Source organism: Pseudophryne corroboree, chromosome 3 (assembly GCF_028390025.1).
Source record: "Pseudophryne corroboree isolate aPseCor3 chromosome 3, aPseCor3.hap2, whole genome shotgun sequence".
In the NCBI taxonomy this organism is placed as follows: domain Eukaryota; kingdom Metazoa; phylum Chordata; class Amphibia; order Anura; family Myobatrachidae; genus Pseudophryne; species Pseudophryne corroboree.
Genome location: NC_086446.1, coordinates 264,286,008 through 264,301,954, shown reverse-complemented (window position 1 = coordinate 264,301,954; position 15,947 = coordinate 264,286,008). Strand labels below are relative to the sequence as shown.

General features: G+C 46.0%; 1 protein-coding gene across 3 annotated transcripts in view; it reads right to left on the bottom strand.

Annotated features, from left to right (window-relative positions):
• The window catches only part of SPO11 (SPO11 initiator of meiotic double strand breaks), a 308,074-nt gene that overhangs the window by 108,117 nt on the left and 184,010 nt on the right, over positions 1-15,947 (bottom strand). Inside the window, exon 1 of one of the 3 annotated variants that reach the window (XM_063963475.1) lies at positions 3,196-3,286. The exons of the other annotated variants lie outside the window; for them this stretch is intronic. The gene's annotated coding sequence lies outside the window, so the exon portion shown is untranslated. Of the gene's footprint in view, positions 1-3,195; positions 3,287-15,947 lie in introns of those variants that run through there. 3 annotated transcript variants of the gene reach the window in all.

The window sequence follows — 15,947 nt, the reverse complement described above, 5'->3', positions numbered from 1 at the left end:
TGCCCCCGCTGCCGGGTCACCCGTCGGCCGTATCCGCCGTCGGGCAGCTCGGCGGTGGATCACCAAATGTGTAGGGTCCTTAAAAATAAAGCAGCCAGTATTTACCCTGCACAGAAACAAAATAACCCACCCAAATCTAACTCTCTCTGCAAATGCGATTCGTGCTGCGACCGCTTTCTTCGTTCCCGGCGTCGTTGCCCAGCGACTGCCGTCACTGAGCAACAACGCGCCTGCGCATTGCGTCCACTGTGCATGCGCAGAACCGACCCATTCGCACCGCTGCGATGAACAGCAGCGGGCGAACGGGTCGGAATGACCCCCCGTGTGTGCACTACTAGGGGGAATAAACTCTATTGCGCCTGCTGAAAACTCTGGAAAGATGGCACGGCTGCCATTTTTCTGGAGTTTCGCGCATGCGCATTCGGAAACTCTTCGGGAAAATGTCCGCCACGCCGTTTTCCCTGAGGTTTGCACATGCACAATAGAGTCTGTGCTCAGACTCTATTTCCACTGCGGAGAAGGATGGCACTGCCAGGGGACTCCAGAGAAGTAAGTATTAAAACCTGTGCATCGGTCAGAGATACAACCAAACAATATTTAGCAGAAAAACGGAAACAGCCAAAAACAATGAAGGGGTGAACTAAGATGGATTTTGGTGATTCTGACGGCCATGGGCACAAGTAGTTAATAGTCGCTCTGTCACATGGTTTAAACAATAAATGAGGTTAATCCGAGACATTTACTTTGAAAGAAAAATGTGAAAGTGTAAATGAGCAGGTGGGAGTAATAAGTTGTAAGTTCGTTGCACTTTGCAGGAATGTTTTTACTCTTTCCACCAGAGCCGGCCATAGGCATAGGCAAACTAGGCAATTGCCTAGGGCATTTGATATGCCTGGGGGCATCAGCAGCTTCTGCTGATTAAAATGATATGCGGCATGCCTATATTCTGTGTGTAGCATTTCATATGCAGATACAGCCACAGTCTCACACAGAATATAGGCATGCTGCATATCATTTTAATCAGTAGAAGCTGCTTGTGCATCCTAGCCACAAAGCAATGCAAATAAGATGCATTTCAATAAAAAAAGGTGCCAGATGTTAGCATTGAGGCAGTATTTATGAGGACACATCTGTATCCAAGCAGAGGCAGAGGTCACAGTGTTAGTGGCAGTGTGATTGCTGTGTTCATGTGAGTGGGTTGGTTGTGCAGTAGTGTTCGGAATATGTGTAAGGAGCATTGTGTGTGTCATGTAAAAATGCATTAATAACGTGCAACATATGTGTAAGGGGCACTATGCGTGTCATGTGTATAAGGGCATTAATAATGTTCTGCATATGTGTAAAAGGGTACTACTGTATGTGTGTCATTATGTGTATAGGGGCACTAATGTGTAGCAAATGTGTAGGGGGCACTTTGTGTGTCATTATGTGTAAAAGGGTATTAATAATGTGCGGCTTATGTGTAAGGGACATTATGTGTAAAAGGGCATTAATAAAGGTTGTCATAATGTGTAAGGCGCATTATGTTTGTAAGGACATTAATAATGTGTCTCATATGTGTAAGGGGCATTACTGTGTGGAATTATGTGCATAAATGCATTACTAATGTGTGGCATTATGTGTATAAGGTGCTCTACTATGTGGCGTTGCATATAGAAAGGGCACTACTGTGTCGTCTAATGTGAATAAAGAGCAATAGGGTATGATGTAATGTGAATAAGGGACTCTACTGTGAGTAGTAACGTTTATAAGGTAAAGTGATACTACTGTGGGATGTAATATGAATTATGAACACTATCGCATGATCAAATGTGAATGAAGTTGCAGTACTGTGTGGCGTTATTGGAATTGGGGTTACTATTGTGTGGCCATGCCCCTTGCCAGCAAAAACACACCCCTTTTTGGGCTGTGCGCCAAATGTGCGAACTGTTCCTATTTAAACTATAGGGGGTACAAACACCAAAATAAGGACTGCTATGGGTGAAGGGTGATGGTGCTGGGAAAGAGGTGCAACGTCAGAGGCGGAACCAGCGGTGGTGCTAGGGGGCACCAGCCAAAATCTTGACTAGGGCATCATATTGGTTAGGGCCGGCTCTGCTTTCCACCATGCACATTTTCATTTGGACCCACAGACTGATTTATGGGAAATTTCCTAAATGTGCCATGTAGTATCATACTTGCCTACCTGACCCTCTCCCTGAGGGAGAAAATGCTCTGTTCCTGGACTTTCCTGGTAATGTATGATTGCCATCACCTGTGGTGAGCTAATTAATTGATAAGAAAGGTGTTTCACCACAGGTGATGGCAATCATACATTACCAGGAAAGTCCAGGAACAGAGCATTTTCTCCCTCAGGGAGAGGGTCAGGTAGGCAAGTATGGCTCAGAGCAGTCCCCAGTCCCTCCTTTTATTTCCTTTGAAACCTCATCAATGTGAGCCAGAAAAGTCCATTTTAAATCACATCACAGTGTTTAACATGGGTGACCCGCATTCAGTGTGAAAGGCACCAACCCGGGAATAAACCGGTCAAAAATGTTAAGGGTCTGAGCCTGGGTGGGACCTGCATACCCTCCAACATTTTAAACATAAAAATCGGTACAAATCAGAGAAGGGGGCGTGTCCACAGGTAAAGGGGGCGTGTCCACGTCCCTTTTCCTATACTTTCAATGGACGTGTGGAGAGCCAAAAATCGGTACAGACCATACAAAAAAGGTACCGTACCTGCCAAAAAGGTACAGTTGGAGGGTATGGACCTGGCCTCAAAAGCAGGGTCCGACCTGGGTTTGCGATCTGAAAGTGGCATAAGTGTCTACCCAGCATTAGTGTTAGTAGTAGCAAATATGTTGGATTTCGGGGGAGGGGTTGCTTTTTTATTTATTTTTACCAAAAGAACACTGCAGCAGGGATCTAAGGGATCCATCCATGCAGGGCCGGATTAACAATGGGGCGGATGGAGCTGCAGCTCCAGGCCCCCCCATCAAAATAGGCCCACAGGATCCCCTGCTGTTGGTAACAGGAAAAAATGTTTTTCCTATTACAGCACATCAGCAGCACTAGACAGCCTGAGAAGTCCTCCCTGCGCCGAAAGATTTCTCTGCTTCTCTCCTGCGCCATGATCTCACACAGGCGCCGCGCCGCACCGCGCCGCGCCTCCCCTCCACTGGGTACAACAGCAGCAGCCAGCGGTGTACTTGCCTGCCAGGTCGCAAGGTGACAGTCCTGTGACCCCTCTGCCGTCCCGGGCCGGCTAGTGGTGCTTGCTAAATGGTAGGGGTGCCAAGAGGGCGTGGTTACGGGTCCGTGATTAGGCCACACCCCCAACTTTTCCTGGTTGGTCTGTCTGCTCCTCATAGCTCAGTCACTGGGGAAAAAGGGGGGGAAAGTGAGAGGGCTGTGGGGAACAGGGTATATGTGTTGGCCCTTCCAGGCAGGTGTGTAGGGAATGGGGTGAACAGGGTGGCTGAGTGTGTGTGTATGGTGACACTGGAGGGGAAATGCTGTGTGGAAGGGTGGGGGGGGGGGGAGAGCTGGGAGAAACAGGCTTTTTGTGTGTATGTATTTGTATGTGTAGGGACTGGGGAACAGTCTGTGTGTGTGTGTACGGGGACTGGGGAACAGGCTTTGTGTGTGTGTGTGTGTGTGTGTGTGTGTGTGTGTGTGTGTGTGTAGGGACTGGGGAACAGGCTTTGTGTGTGTGTGTGTGTGTGTGTGTGTGTGTGTGTGTGTGTGTGTGTGTAGGGACTGGGGAACAGGCTTTGTGTCTAGGGACTGGGGAACAGGCTTTGTGTGTGTGTGTGTGTGTGTGTGTGTGTGTGTAGGGACTGGGGAACAGGCTTTGTGTGTGTGTGTGTGTGTGTGTGTGTGTGTGTGTGTGTGTGTGTGTAGGGACTGGGGAACAGGCTTTGTGTGTGTGTGTAGGGACTGGGGAACAGGCTTTGTGTGTGTGTGTGTGTGTGTGTGTGTGTGTGTGTGTGTGTGTGTAGGGACTGGGGAACAGGCTTTTTGTGTGTATGTATTTGTATGTGTAGGGACTGGGGAACAGTCTGTGTGTGTGTGTACGGGGACTGGGGAACAGGCTTTGTGTGTGTGTGTGTGTGTGTGTGCAGGGACTGGGGAACAGGCTTTGTGTGTGTGTGTGTGTGTGTGTGTGTGTGTGTGTGTGTGTGTGTGTGTGTAGGGACTGGGGAACAGGCTTTGTGTGTGTGTGTAGGGACCGGGGAACAGGCTTCGTGTGTGTGTGTGTAGGGACTGGGGAACAGGCTTTGTGTGTGTGTAGGGACTGGGGAACAGGCTTTGTGTGTGTGTGTGTGTGTGTGTGTGTGTAGGGACTGGGGAACAGGCTTTGTGTGTGTGTGTGTGTGTGTGTGTGTAGGGACTGGGGAACAGGCTTTGTGTGTGTGTGTGTGTGTGTGTGTGTGTGTGTGTAGGGACTGGGGAACAGGCTTTGTGTGTGTGTCTGTGTGTGTGTAGGGACTGGGGAACAGGCTTTGTGTGTGTGTGTGTGTGTGTGTGTGTAGGGACTGGGGAACAGGCTGTGTGTGTGTGTGTGTGTGTGTGTGTGTGTGTGTGTGTGTAGGGACTGGGGAACAGGCTTTGTGTGTGTGTGTGTGTGTGTGTAGGGACTGGGGAACAGGCTTTGTGTGTGTGTGTGTGTGTGTGTGTGTGTGTAGGGACTGGGGAGCAGGCTTTGTGTGTGTGTGTGTGTAGGGACTGGGGAACAGGCTTTGTGTGTGTGTGTGTGTGTGTGTGTGTGTGTGTGTGTGTGTGTAGGGACTGGGGAACAGGCTGTGTGTGTGTGTGTGTGTGTGTGTGTGTGTGTGTGTGTGTGTGTGTGTAGGGACTGGGGAACAGGCTTTGTGTGTGTGTGTGTGTGTGTGTGTGTGTGTGTGTGTGTAGGGACTGGGGAACAGGCTTTGTGTGTGTGTGTGTGTGTGTGTGTGTAGGGACTGGGGAACAGGCTTTGTGTGTGTGTGTGTGTGTGTGTGTGTGTGTGTAGGGACTGGGGAACAGGCTTTGTGTGTTTGTGTGTGTATGTGTGTGTGTGTGTGTGTGTGTGTGTGTGTGTAGGGACTGGGGAACAGGGTGTGTGTGTGTGTGTGTGTGTGTGTGTGTGTGTGTGTGTGTGTGTGTGTGTAGGGACTGGGTAAACAGATTGGGCGTGTGTAGGGAGTGTGGGGGGGGAACAGACTGTGTGTGTGGTGATATGGGCATGTTGGTGGGGTTGGTTGCATGCAGCGACTCTGGGTTGCTCACATTGACGTCCATAGACGTGATCTGCACGTCTATGGACGCTCAGTCCATGTGCATTCGGCTGCACTATGTGCACTGGGAGGGGCAGCGTTGGAGTGTTGGGAGGGTCGTTGCTCGTCCAGCTCAGGGGATCCTGCCAGTGGCGGTTTTAGGTGCGGGCTAGCAGGACGGGCACCCGGGTCACTGTGGCCTGAGGCCCCTGCCAGTGCCATCAGCACCCGTCTGCTGCCTGCACCACAGTGCCCCTCACCGCTTCCTGCTCCGGCCGCCCGCCCCCCATCCTGGCCACTTCACGCTGCCTGCACCCCACCGCGGGAGTATGACAAGAACATAGAGCCGGGGGACCACAGACGCCGAATGGTGAGTGACGGCTAGCTAGCGCAACTTGTATAATGGGCTACCTGTTGCTATGTGTATAAGGCGCTACCTGGTGCAGTTTGTAATGTATAACAGGCTCTACCTGGCGACACGTGTATAAAAGGGGCTCCACCTAGCATAACGTGAATAAAAGAAAGGGGTTCTACCTGGCATAATGTGAATAAAAGGGGCTCTACATGGCGTATTGTGTATAAGGGGCTCTACCCCTAGTCACAACCCCACTGTTGCTGGTCAACCCTCTGCTACGGTACACAGTAGGCCCTTCAGAAATTTCAGCTCCAGGCCCATGTGGTCCTTAATCTGGCACTGCATCCATGCAACCCTTTATGTGGATACAGACTCCAGCTCTTTGCAAATGTAATATGTCTCACCCCCCCCCCCCCCCCCCACCCCCCCCCCAATGCATTTTATATTCCATGGTTGCAACCAACACTGCATGTGTGGCAAAGAGATTTTTTTTTTTTCCTCGGGTACATTTTGGGACTGCTTCTGATTTTGGAGCACAGCAATCGTACACATCGGTACACATACATTGATTTATTTATATTTTCATGCAGGGTAAATGCTGGCTGTCTTACATGTAGCCCACAATAGATGGACAGCTTTATTTAAACACTGAAGTTGAGATTTGACTTTGGCCACACCCCTCTTAATCTAAATCACTCTACACATTTTACATCTGCCCCACCTGTAGTGCCACATAGCACCAGAGCAAAGTGCACAATTACTCTTTTTTGTTTTGCTCCCAACACAGAATCAGCACCATTATGTCTGCATAGGTTTAATAACCCTTTAATGAAGGACCCCTATTCTGTGGCTGATTAAAACCAGGTGAAATGCAGATTTGAATTTAGTCAGCCACAGAACCTGTGTAAATCATAGGTGTCCCGGATTAAAGGGTTATTATCATAAGAATTCATCTGCACATTCAAAGTGCATTTAACCATGTGCTCTACTCTGACCAGGACCCTATCTGTGTGGACTATGCATGTTAGCATCGCATTTGCCAGAGTTTCCACTCACAGTCCAAAAACAAATTGTAGGCATGATTGAGAATTAGGGGGGTATTTAATTAGTGCCGGTCTTTCGCCTAGGTAAAAAAAACGTAACTTTTTGCAATTTTTTTTTAGGGTGAATGGGGATTTACCCTATGCAATAGCAAGAGCGTTTTTTTGCCTAGGGAAAACATTCAGCAGGAGCGAAAAACACGTGGATCGGCAAATACACGTGTTTTCGCACCTGTGCCGGCGAAAATGCGGCATTTTTCGCGCTGATTTTCAGGCATTTTTCGCCAATGCCTTTTCACTAAAAAAAGAAGTGAAAAGCCATTGGCGAAAATGCTTTAAAAATGGGAGAAAACAGCCCACAATTGAATACGCAGGGGAGTACATTTGATAGATCCAAAAATGCCGGAGCTAATTGAATCCCCCCCTTTAGATTGTAATCTACACTGCGAAGGAAGTGATGTGAATCAATAAACATTTGTTGTAATGCTCTGAATAATATGTGATATATTGTTAATAAATATGCAATCATCTTAGATGCAGGGACAGCCTTGTTTAATTAATCCAGAAGTTAAAGGGTTACTCCACTAAAATTCTATCATTGTGATGGGTAGAGTGATGCACTGGAATAACTCCTTATCATAAACAGGATTACTGCATAAGGTTGTCTGTTAAAACCTCTGAAACACACTGTTCCTGCCATTTGACAGAAAATAAGCAGCTAAGAACTATTAAATGTAGAAGAAAAAAACATTTAGTGCTCACTGTGCAATAAATTGGGATAAACTGTGGCGTAATCAGCTGACATGCTATTCATATATCTGTCAAAAACCACTTTACTATTTGGAGCTAGTCAATGAAGGGTGGTCTTGGCCCAGAATGGTGTGAAATACTGTAGCTAAAGAAAGCACTTCTCTGTAAAGAGACTGGAAATCCTCCCTGGGACCATCAATGCAGAGGATAAATAAAAAGATTGCACACTATTGATAAATGCTCCTAAATCTCTTTAGGACAAATGTGGTTACATTCCATTAACATTACACGCCTGTTTCGATTTTATGCTAAATTTATGTGTTAACAGATTGCAAACCCAAGGGCATTAATAAATAATAAAGCTAATTTATAAGCAGGCCAAACAAATGACCACCAGGGCATCGTATATGCCATTTTGTGATGCATTACACCTATTTTTGCGCAAGTACGTGCATGTTCATATAGGAAGCTTACGAATCTGCGAGACAAGATGGTGGCATCTTCAGAAATAGCAACATTCTGTATTTTCTTATGAGGGAAGATGGTTGGATCAGACCATGTCAAGCTAAATGCGGGATATTTATCGCATCTACATACCTCCCAACATGACCCATTCCAGGAGGGACAAAATATTCTGTTCCTGGACTTCCCTATTAATTTATAATTGCCGTCACCTTTGGCATGGCGGCCATTTTCCCTGTGATTTGCACATGCACAATAGATACTGTATGTCTCCTGGAAACAAGACGTGCACGCCATGTTCCCGGAGACCTCCGAATACACAAAGCCAGAGTCTACAGCACTGAAGTCACTGCCAGAGAGGAGGGGGCTCGCACAGAGCCTGCACAGGGGCCCCCTCCTCTCGTAATCCACCCCCGGTGGGGTGCAAATATGTACATTTTTTTATGGGTGCTCAGTAAATGCCAGTAATCTGAAGACATACTATATTTTTAATAAGATGGTTTTTGTACAATTTGGCCACATTTTATGTGAGAGAAAATGCAAACATACAACCCCGATACATACAGTATACTAAAGACAGTCCCACTGTCCCTTCACTCTCATGAGTAATTTAAGTGAGGATCTATTGAGCAGTATTTTACACATGTTTGGGTCAATTTTTATTAGAGATGTGTGCAAATCCTCAAGTGTTTTTTTATTTCTTTTCAGATTGATAAAAACATGTAAAATCCTGTAATGTGGACTTGTCACATGGTGCCTTTACAGTATTATTACTACATCTGGCCTGATTCATTGACGCATGCTGTGGCGACTGCACCTGTGATTGTACACGCTGCGGATGTGTAAAATTATGCAAAAAAACCCAGCAGCCCTGAAAAGAGACGCCCAGCAGAGCAATCACAAAGGCACAGCAACTGTGTACACATTCCCAGCGCACACGCAGATCCATCAATAATCGTCAGCTTAATTAAACCAATGGCCATGCAGCATGGCAGCATGGCAGCCTATAACAGAGACACCAGAGGCATGCTGCTGAGTACGGATTTGCAAGCACACCCAGTGAAAAGTCCCAAAAATGCCAACATCTGCATTTTTGCAACCACTCCCCCCTCAAATGGTGCCTGACCAGTGGCGGGCTGGACTGTAGGGCAGAGTGCCATATTATCCCCTGAGTTAGTACAACAGAGCTGTTTGGTGCCACAGGCACGATGTATCAGTGCACAGATTGCGGCTGCTCTGATAACAGTGACACACACACAGCACAGCATTGTGGCCACAAGGGGGCGGAGGCGGAGCCTAATAGGCCACAGCTAGAAGGTCACTGTGATGAGGCGGCAGCTGTGGCTGGTAATAATAAGATTTTAAACCTACCGGTAAATCTTTTTCTCCTGGTCTGTAGAGGATGCTGGGGACTCCGTAAGGACCATGGGGTATAGACGGGCTCCACAGGAGACATGGGCACTATAAAGAACTTTTAGTATGGGTGTGCACTGGCTCCTCCCTCTATGCCCCTCCTCCAGACCTCAGTTAGAGAAACTGTGCCCAGAGGAGATGGACAATATGAGGAAAGTATTTTGTAATCTAAGGACAAGATGCATACCAGCCCACACCAACCACACCGTATAACCTGGAAAATATGCAACCAGTTAACAGTATGAACAAAAACAGCATCAGTCAACGACCGATCTCAACTGTAACATAACCCTTATGTAAGCAACAACTATATACAAGTCTTGCAGATTTAGTCTGCACTGGGACGGGCGCCCAGCATCCTCTACGGACTAGGAGAAAAAGATTTACCGGTAGGTTTAAAATCTTATTTTCTCTTACGTCCTAGAGGATGCTGGGGACTCCGTAAGGACCATGGAGTTTATACCAAAGCTCCAAACCGGGCGGGAGAGTGCGGATGACTCTGCAGCACCGATTGAGCAAACGCGAGGTCCTCATCAGCCAGGGTATCAAACCTGTAGAATTTTGCAAAAGTGTTTGAACCCGACCAAGTAGCTGCTCGGCACAACTGTAATGCCGAGACGCCTCGGGCAGCCGCCCAAGAAGAACCCACCTTCCTAGTGGAATGGGCCTTTACCGAATTTGGTAACGGCAATCCAGCCGTAGAATGAGCCTGCTGAATCGTGTGACAGATCCAGCGAGCAATAGTCTGCTTAGAAGCAGGCACGCCAACCTTGTTGGCTGCATGCAGGACAAACAGAGGCTCTGTCTTCCTAACCCTAGCCGTCCTGGCTACATAGATTTTTAAGGCCCTGACTACATCCAGGGACTTGGAGTCCTCCAAGTCACTCGTTGCCACAGGTACCACAATAGGTTGGTTCATATGAAATGAAGAAACCACCTTAGGCAAAAATTGAGGACGAGTCCTCAATTCCGCTCTATCTACATGAAAAATCAAGTAGGGGCTCTTGTGAGACAAGGCCGCCAACTCTTACATCCGCCTTGCAGATGCCAAGGCTAATAACATGACCACCTTCCAGGTGAGAAATTTTAATTCAACCGTTTGAAGGGGTTCAAACCAGTGTGATTTAAGGAACTGTAACACCACGTTAAGGTCCCATGGTGCCACTGGTGGCACAGAAGGAGGCTGGATGTGCAGCACTAACTTTACAAAAGTCTGGACTTCTGGGAGAGAAGCTAATTCCTTCTGAAAGAATATAGATAGGGTTGAAATCTGTACCTTAATGGAGCCTAACATTAGGCCCATATCCACTCCTGTCTGTAGGAAGTGGAGAAAACGGCCCAGATGGAAATCTTCCGTAGGAGCATTCTTGGTTTCACACCAAGATACATACTTCCTCCAGATACGGTGATAATAGAAACATAGAATTTGACGGCAGATAAGAACCACTTGGCCCATCTAGTCTGCCCCTTTTTTTTTATCCTTTAGGTAATCTCAACCCTTTTTGAACCTTAATTCTTTGTAAGGATATTCATATGCCTATCCCAAGCATGTTTAAATTGCTCTACAGTCTTAGCCTCTACCACCTCTGGTGGGAGACTATTCCACTTATCCAGTACCCTTTCTGTGAAGTAATTTTTCCTTAAATTTCCCCTGAACCTCTCCCCCTCCAGTTTCAGTGTATGTCCTCGAGTTCTAATATTTCTCTTCCTTTGAACAATGTTTCCCTCCTGAACTTTGTTAAGACCCTTGATATATTTGAAAGTTTCTATCATGTCCCCCCTTTCCCTTCTCTCCTCCAAACTATACATGTTAAGATCTTTTAGCCTTTCCGGGTACGTTTTGTGATGTAGGCCATGCACCATTTTAGTTGCCCTTCTTTGTACACTCTCTAATGTATTTATATCCTTCTGGAGATATGGTCTCCAGAACTGGACACAGTATTCCAGATGGGGCCGCACCAATGACCTATACAGTGGCATTATCACTTCTTTTTTCCTACTACTGATTCCTCTCCTATGCAACCAAGCATCTGACTTGCCTTTCTCATTGCTTTGTTGCATTGCTTTCCTGCCTCCAAGTCACTTGAAATAGTGACTCCTAAATCCCTTTCCTCCTCAGTAGTTCCCATTATAGTACCCTTGGTACTATATTTAGCCTTTGGGTTTTTGAGACCCAAGTGCATGATTTTGCATTTTTTAGCATTAAACTGTAGTTGCCACGTTCTTGACCATTTCTCAAGCCTACTTAGGTCATCAATCATTTGTTTTACCCCTCCCGGTGTGTCTACCCTGTTGCATATCTTTGTATCATCTGCAAAAAGGCATACCTTCCCTTCAATACCATCTGCAATGTCACCAACAAAGATATTAAAGAGAAGTGGACCAAGTACAGATCCCTGGGGTACTCCACTGGTAACATTTCCCTCCATAGATTGCACTCCATTAACTACAACTGTCTGTTTCCTATCCTGCAACCAGGTTCTTATCCATTTAACTGTTTTATAATCCACCCCCACGCTTTCAAGTTTATTTAGCAGTCTGCGATGTGGGACAGTGTCAAATGCCTTACTAAAGTCTAGATATGCTACATCTGCAGCTCCCCCTTGATCTATTATTTTTGTCACAGAGTCAAAAAAGTCAATAAGATTTGTTTGGCATGATCTACCACCAGTAAATCCATGCTGTTTTGGATCCTGTAAGTGGTTTGATTTAAGATATTCCACAACTTTCTTTTAATAGTTTTTCCATTACTTTCCCCACTACTGATGTAAGGCTTACTGGTCTGTAGTTACTTGCTTCTTCCTTGCTTCCACTTTTGTGCAGTGGAACTACATTTGCTCTTTTCCAGTCCTCTGGAATAGCACCTGTATTTAGTGACTAGTTAAATAATTCTGTTAACGGTGTAACCAGCACATCTTTTAGCTCTTTGAGTATCCTTCAGTGTATCCCATCCGGTCCCATTGATTTATCCACTTTTAGTTGTGAAAGTTCTGTTAGGACCTTCTCCTCTGTAAATGTACTTTCAACTACCTTATTTTGATGAATGTCCTTGCAACTTAACTGTGGCCCCATCCCTTCTTCTGTAGTAAATACTGAGCAAAAATAATTATTTAGGTGATCTGCTATTGCCTTGTCACCCTCCACCAAATGCTCACTCTCTGTCTTAAGTCTTATTATTCCTCCATTTGATTTTCTCCTTTCACTTATATACTTAAAAAAAGTTTTGCCCCCTTTATCTACTGACTGGGCCATTTTTTCCTCAGCTTCTGCCTTTGCACGTCTGATCACTTTCTTAGCATCCTTCCGTCTGTCAAGATACACCTCTTTGTCATTATTATTTTGAGTCTGTTTGTATTTCCTAAAAGCCATCTTTTTTGCTTTCACACTAGTTGATACTTCTTTTGTGAACCACACTGGCTTCCTTTTCCTGGTGCTTTTCCTAACCCTTTTGATACAAAGATCAGTTGCACTTAGTATTGCACTTTTCAGTTTTCCCCACCTCTCCTGCACTCCTTCCAAGTTCCACCAGTCCGCCAATGAATCACTTAAACATCTCCCCATTTTTGCAAAATCAGCATTTCTAAAATCCAACACCTTTGTTTTTGTGTGACAGGAGTTGGATCCTGTCTTTATACTAAACCATACTGCTTGATGATCACTGGATCCCAGGTGCTCACCCACATATATGTCGGATATCCTATCACCATTTGTAAGAATTAAATCTAATATTGAATCTTTGCGAGTGGGCTCCATCACCAATTGCTTGAGAGATGCTCCCTGTAAGGAATGTAGAAATTTGGCACTTGTAGCTGAACTTGCAAAAGACCCCTCCCAATTTACATGAGGTAAATTAAAGTCTCCCATGATTATGACTTCTCCCTTTAAAGCCATTTTAGTGATGTCCAACAATAGGTTCCTGTCCAAATCCTGCCCCTGGCCTGGTGGTCTATAGATCACCCCAATGCGAATAACATCCTTCTCCCCGGTTTCTATGGTGACCCAAAGGGCCTCAGTTTTGTCTTCAATATTTTGTATTAAAGTAGCATTTATGCTTTTTTTCACATACATTGCTACCCCTCCTCCTATTCTTCCTATTCTATCCTTCCTAAATAAATTGTATCCTGGTATAGCTATGTCTCAGTCATGATTTTCATTGCACCATGACTCTGTAATTGCCACAAAATCCAGGTTATCCCTTGTCATTATCGCAATTAGCTCTGGAATTTTGTCTCCTAAGCTCCTAGCATTTGCACACATAGCTTTAAGAATTTTGTCTGTGCATTTGTTATTAGTAGCCATGTCCAGACTGTACAAAATAAATGACAAGTTTAAAGTTGAAATTACCTGTTTGGGGATGTTGCTCAGTGTTTGATATATATATATTTTTTTTTACTAATCAGGAATCACACTGTGTCCTTTACACCATGAATACACCTCCCTAAATGTAAAGATATAGTACACCTGACCACAATGACCAAATGATCAAAGGAGGTAAACACCAGAGAGCATGCAATAATAAACTATGTTTCACTGTGCAACTTCCCCACACATGCAATGCCAATTACAAGCCAATCATTACATCAAAAAACATACATGAGTTTGCATAAGAGAGAGCTGTAGTGAGCAGATTGGGGATGTCTTTTCATAGTGTAAAAAGACAGATAACATTGGTACAGGTGAGAATTCAGATGGTTTTGGTAAGCTATAGCCATAAATTTGAGTAGTTGCGGATGAAGTGGAAAGGTCTAGCAGCGTTCCTAACACAGATTTAAGTTATAAGTATGGGTTACTCAGGCTGGAGTAGTTTGATGTGTAGAGGAACTGAACTCACATTTGTTTGAAAGCTGTCCTTCAGTGGTCCAGATTGTGGATTGATTTTTGTCCTTCTGTTTTCCTTCGGTTTAACGTCGGTGTTACGTCGAAATTATTTTTACATTTGTAGTTATCCTTTGAATAATGTCCTTTGAAGTAATGGCCCACAAGCCTACGGCCTAAGCCTTCCTCATGCTCTTTAAGTAATAGACCAAGCATGTGAATACACTGATTACACCCAAACTCCAATGAACCCTCCCCCAGCAATGACTAGTAATTAAAGTTTTAAGAAAACAAGCAAACAAACCATGCTTCGCCGTTACCTCCTTCCTATCCTTTATCAGAGTAGGGATAACTTCCTCCGGAATACCCTTCTCAGCTAGGATTCGGTGTTCAACCGCCATGTCGTCAAACGCAACCGCGGTAAGTCTTGGAACATGCAAGGCCCCTGCTGCAACAGGTCTTCCCTGAGAGGAAGAGGCCACGGATCTTCTGTGAGCATCTCCTGACGATCCGAATACCAGGCCCTTCGAGGCCAATCTGGAACAATGAGTATTGTCTGTATCTTTTTCGTCTTATGATTCTCAACACTTTTGAGATGAGAGGCAGAGGAGGGAACACATAGACCGAATGAAACACCCATGGTGTCACTAGGGCGTCTACCGCTACTGCCTGAGGGTCCCTTGACCTGGCACAATACCTCCGAAGCTTTTTGTTGAGGCGTGACGCCATCATGTCTATTTGAGGAAGTCCCCAAAGACTTGTTATCTCTGCAAAGACCTCTTGATGAAGTCCCCACTCTCCTGGATGGAGATCGTGTCTGCTGAGGAAGTCTGCTTCCCAGTTGTCCACTCCCGGTATGAAGACTGCTGACAGAACGCTTACGTGATTTTCCGCCCAGCGCAGAATCCTAGTGGCTTCCGCCATTGCCACTCTGCTCCTTGTCCCGCCTTGGTGGTTTACATGAGCCACGGCTGTGACGTTGTCTGATTGAATCAGAACCGGTAGGTCGCAAAGAAGATACTCCGCTTGTCGTAGACCCTTGTATATGGCCCTCAATTCCAGCACGTTGATGTGTAGACAAGCCTCCTGGCTTGACCATAGACCCTGAAAATTTCTTCCTTTTGTGACTGCTCCCCATCCTCGGAGGCTCGCGTCCGTGGTCACCAGAACCCAGTCTTGAATGCCGAACCTGCGACCCTCTAGAAGGTGAGCACTCTGCAGCCACCACAGGAGAGACACCCTGGCCCTGGGGGACAGGCTTATCTTTTGATGTAGTTGCAGATGGGACCCTGACCACTTGTCCAGAAGGTCCCACTGAAACGTCCTCGCATGGAACCTGCTGAAGGGTATGGCCTCGTAGGCTGCCACCATTTTTCCCAGAACTCGAGTGCATTGATAAATAGACACTCTTTTTGGTTTTAGCAGGTCCCTGACCATGTTCTGGAGATCCTGGGCTTTTTCCATTGGTAGAAAAACCCTCTTCTGTTCCGTGTCCAGAATCATGCCTAGGAATGATAGTCGTTGGAATCAACTGTGACTTTGGCAGATTGAGAATCCAACCGTGTTGTTGTAACACTCTCAGGGAGAGCGACACGCTTTTCAGCAATTGATCTCTCGATCTCGCCAAGTACGGGATAATTGTGACTCCCTGCCTGCGCAGGAGCACCATCATTTCTGCCATCACTTTGGTGAAAATCCTCGGGGCCGTGGAAAGCCCAACCGCCAACGTTTGAAACTGGTAATGACAGTCCTGTACCGCGAACCTCAGGTACTCCTGATGAGGAAATATGGGGACATGAAGGTAGGCATCATTCACGTCCAGCGACACCATAAAATCCCCTCCTTCCAGACTGGATATCACAGCCCGGAGTG